A 4,958-nucleotide genomic window follows, 5' to 3' on the forward strand; every position below is an offset into this window, starting at 1 on the left:
AGATCAGTCCAAAAAGATATTCGCATCATCACCAAGAATGATTGCTTCCATCAGCAATACAACTCCTATATCCATCTCGAGCTCAGTTCATAATTGGTGAATCAGTTATTGATTCCATTGTTACCCCTGGACCCTCGTATTCAAGGGCCATATTTGCCTGACACCAGATTGTAAACTGGCAGACAGTGAGGTCTGTCAATGCTGTAGAGACAGAGTCGATACATTCTTCCCTTGGAAGAAGCACAGCAGGTCAGGCAGCATCCGATGAAGAGACGAATTGAAGTTTCAAGCAGAATCCTTCATCAGTCGACTCTCTTCCTCCTTGGATGCTGCCTTATAGATTTTCTTTTTCCTGTAGCACATTTTATCGACCTGCTTATAAACTGCATTAATTAACTTTGTCCAAATTTGTTTTGGTTTGCTTTCCCAACAAATCCCAATTCATCATCATGAACTGACCACAGTGACCCTGCAAAGGCGCGTTGTCCATTAAATTCTTAATTATAGGTTCTCACCCATTTACTCAAAAATGTTCCGAAGCCATCCATTGACGTCTTTACTCTCTTTGGTTGGTGGAAACCTTTTTTTTTAAATCTCCATGGAAGTATTAGATATTCTGCTTTGACATAAATGCTACCAGCTGGTGTGATGTTGAAATAAATTACAGATTTCATCGAAATAAGTAAAATGCTGGTAATAACGACAGAAGCAGTAATAAATCTGACAATCCTGAGTCACTGAGCTGTGTACATTTCGGAACAGATCCCCTCCTCCACACTCGTCTGACTACCCTGTTACTTCTCAAAATTAAACACTCCATAAAATTTAATCTCTTTTAATATTTCTTTCCTTACCCAGCGAGTTTTGAGAATATTTGTTGTTACTCTCGTCTGACGTACCTTCAATGGGTCAACTTTAACTCTATTTAACTTAATATGATAAAAGTTGTTTTCTGTATTTATCTAGCGACATAGAGTCGTAAAACATGGAAACAGACCCTGATTTCCAACCATCCATGCTAACCAGGTATCCTAGTCTGATCTCATTCCATTTACCAGCAGTTGGCCCATATCGCTATGCACATATCTATGCAGATGCCTCATCAATGTTGTAACTGAAACAACTTCCACCACTTCCTGTGCGAACTAATTCCATACACGCACCACCCTCTGCGTGAAAACGTTGGCCCTCAGGCCCTTTCCAAATTTTTCATCTCACAACTTACACTTATGCCACATAGTTGTTCACTGTTTTTCACTTAAAATAAAAACCCTCGCCTATTAACACTATCTATACCCTTCACAATGTTATAAACTTCCATAAGGTCAGCCCCCAGCCTTTGTTGCCGCACGGAAAATAGCCCCAGCCTCTCTCGTGGCTCAAACCTCCAATCCAAGTAACATTCACTTCCACATCCATTTGTGAATGGTGGTGGACAATTAAGCAAGGCACTTGAAGAAGAGGCTCCGCAAATGTCAGCATTCTCAAATCCTGAAGAACCCAGCACTTCAGTGAAAAAGATATGGCTGCTGTATTAGCAACAATCTTGAGTCAGAGGTCCCGAGGGGATAATCCAATTCAGGATCCTCGAGCGGTCCCCAGCATCACAGACACCAGTTTCCAGCCAGTTCCATTCACTCTACGCGATATCAAGAAACGGCTGGACGCAGCGAATACTGAAAAGGCAATGGCCCTGAAAACATTCCAGTAATTATGCTGAAGACGTGTGCTCTGGAATTTGCTGCTCCTCTCGCCATGCTCTTCAAGTACAGTTACATTGCTGGCATGTATCCGATAATGGGGAAAATTGTTTACATATGTCCTGTCCACAAAAAGCTGGCCATAGCCAAACCAGCCAATTAGCGTCCAATCAGTCCAGTCTCCATTATGACTAAGCTGATGGAAGAAGTCATCAACAGTGCTGTGAATCAGCACCTGTTCAGCAACAACCTACTGAGTGATGCCCAGTTGTGTCACTAAGCTCCTCATCCTGTTACAATCTTGGTTCAAATATGAAGAAAAGAGGTAAATTCCAGAATTAAGGTGAGACTGACAATCCTTGACATCAAGGCCGCATTAGACCGAGTATTTGACCAAGGAGTCCAGGCCAAACTAATTCAATGCATATCAGGATTACGGTCATACATGACACAAAGGAAAATGGTTGTGGTTATAGCGGGTCAGTCACCATAACCCACCACATTTTTTCTGAAGTCCCCCACGGTAATGCCCAACAATCTTCAACTGCTTCACTAATGACCTTACATTTGTCATAATGTCAGAAGTGGGGATATTCACCGATGGTTGTAATGTTCAGCACCATGTGCGACTCCTCAGATAATGAATCAATCGTGCTCAAAGGCAACATGATCTGGACAATATCCAGCCTTGGCCCACAAGTATCAAGTAACACTTGCAAAACCCAAATGCCCGACAATAATAATCACTAATAAGAGACAATATAACCACTGCCCCTTCATACTCAACAGTATTACCCTCACTGTATCCTCCTCTGTTAACATCTTTGAGGTTACCATTGGCCAGAAACTCAACTGAACTCACCACATAAAAACAGTGGCTGCAAGAGCAGGTCACAGACTAGAGATACTGCGGCGAGCAACTCACTTCATGACACCCCATATTCTCTCCACCATTTACAAACGACAAATCAGGTGCGTGCCGGAATATTCCTCACTTGCCTGGATAGGTGCATCTCCAATAACACTCAAGAAGCTTGATACCATCCAATACAAAGCAATCTGCTTGATGAGTACGAAATCTACAAGCATTCAATGGTCCACTACTGGAACGCAGTAGCAGCAGTGTGTACTATCTGCAAGATGCACTGCAGAAATTCACGAAAGAACATTAGTCAGCACCTTCCAAACCACGACCAGTTCCACCGAGAAGGACAAAGGCAGTGGGTACTTCGGATACTACTATTCGCTAGTTCCCCACCTAGCCTCTTACCACACTGTTTTGGAAACATACCACTGCAACTTCACAGTCTTTGGATAAAATGATGATTTCTTCCAGCAAGTGGACCGCAGCAATTTAAGAAGGCAGCTCACCACCACCTTCTCAAGAGCAAATATGGAATGGCTATAAATGCTGGACAGCCTTTGAAGTCCAGGTCCCACAAATGAATATTTAAAAATAATACTTCCTGAAACCTTCCTAATGGCGCAATAGCTTTCCTGTCGCAGAGAGACCAAAATCTCTATCGTGCAGAAACAGGCACTTCGGCTGAACAAGTCCACAACGACCCTCCCTAGAGTAACACACCCACACCGATTCTCCTACTACACTATATTTACCCCAGACTAATCCACATCGCTGAACATTATGGGCAATTTATCGAGACCAATTCACCTAACATGCACACCTCATGATTGTAAGAGGAAATCTATGCAGACACGAGTGGAATGCACAAGCTCCAAACAGGCAGTCGCCTGATGGAGGGACGAACCCGTGTTGCTGTCGCTGTGCTAACCACTGAGCCACATTCCCATCTGTCTTCAAATTCTTGCGTTGATTTCCTCCCTCAGCCAGATGATGTGCAAGTTATGTACATTGGACATGCAATACTGTTGCTCGTGTCCAGGGATGCGCAGGCTAAATGTATTAGCCATGGGTAATATTAGGTAGAGAGGTGGGATTCCCTTCCATGATTTGGTGTGGACTTACTGGGGCGAATGGCCTGCTTCCACGCCATCGGGATTCAGTGAAGTTCACGTTTTGACTCTTCCCTAAATGGAGTATTTACATTTTGATAGAGAAACTTTCTTGTAAACATTTAACAAATTCGTCACCATCAAACCTTTAACATTATGGCAGTACCAGGCAGTGTTTGGAAATTTAAACTGCCCAACTATTATAACCTTAGAGTACTGAGAGGTGTTTGTAATCTGTACATGATGGCTTCGCAATTCCTTCGACTGTTGTGTTAAATGTGAAAAAAAAATGATGCAGAATTAATGGAGAATCTTGCAAAATGTATCAGTAAAGACCTTCTGACTATTGGAATAAACTGCCAGAGGAAGTGGTAACTGCAGGTACAGTTACAACATTTCGAACCATACATTTCCAGTAAGTTGTATCTCAGGAATGTCTACTCTATTTATTGATGTAATGCGTTCCTGAATCAAAAAATGTCACACCTTCTCCACTTTAACCTTTCTTCCATCCTTCCCATGACAGCGAAAACGCGAACACTGAGATTCCAGTCCTGTCCTTCCCTCAGCCAAATTTCTGAAATAGCTATGACGTCCCAATCCCATGTTTCCATCCATGTCCTGAGCTCATCCGACTGACTGGGAAGAGCTGTTGCATTGACATAAATGCAGTTTAATTCTTCAAAGTTACTTTGTTCCCTGACTAGCTCTTGTCTGTCTTTTCTACTTACCTTACTCTTTTTTTTTCAGAATCATAATCATCCTCACCTTTCTGTCTATTTTCACGTTACCTAGAATGAACCCACTATATTTCTAAAAGATTACTTGCTCCCAAAATAGAACGAGCAAATCTCCCTGCCAGGTTTTTGGTCACTTTCTGGTTCAAGTGCAAACCTTCCTTTTTGAACAGGCCTTTTCTACCTCAAAAAATTCATAACGATCCAAGAAACTGATTTCCTGCACATTGACCTGCCTCTTCTTCCATTGATTTAATTGCTCTTCTTCGAACTTGGGAACAGACGTAAACCAGAGATTACTACATTTTCTGGTCTGCTTTTTAACCTTCGACATAATGTCTTGTATTCACTCTGCAAACCTTTATCGCTTTCCCTGACCAAATCATTCCGCTCAAGGCGTACAACTTCCAGCTTCTCACTCTCCCCTTTACTTAACACGTTTTGAGACGTCCACAATCTGACACCAGAAAAGCAACATACCATCCTCACTGTTTCGCTCACTGTCACAGAATCTCTGTCTGTGCCTCTGACAGGAGACTCCCAGTAA

This window comes from Chiloscyllium plagiosum, chromosome 8 (genome assembly GCF_004010195.1).
Source record: "Chiloscyllium plagiosum isolate BGI_BamShark_2017 chromosome 8, ASM401019v2, whole genome shotgun sequence".
In the NCBI taxonomy this organism is placed as follows: domain Eukaryota; kingdom Metazoa; phylum Chordata; class Chondrichthyes; order Orectolobiformes; family Hemiscylliidae; genus Chiloscyllium; species Chiloscyllium plagiosum.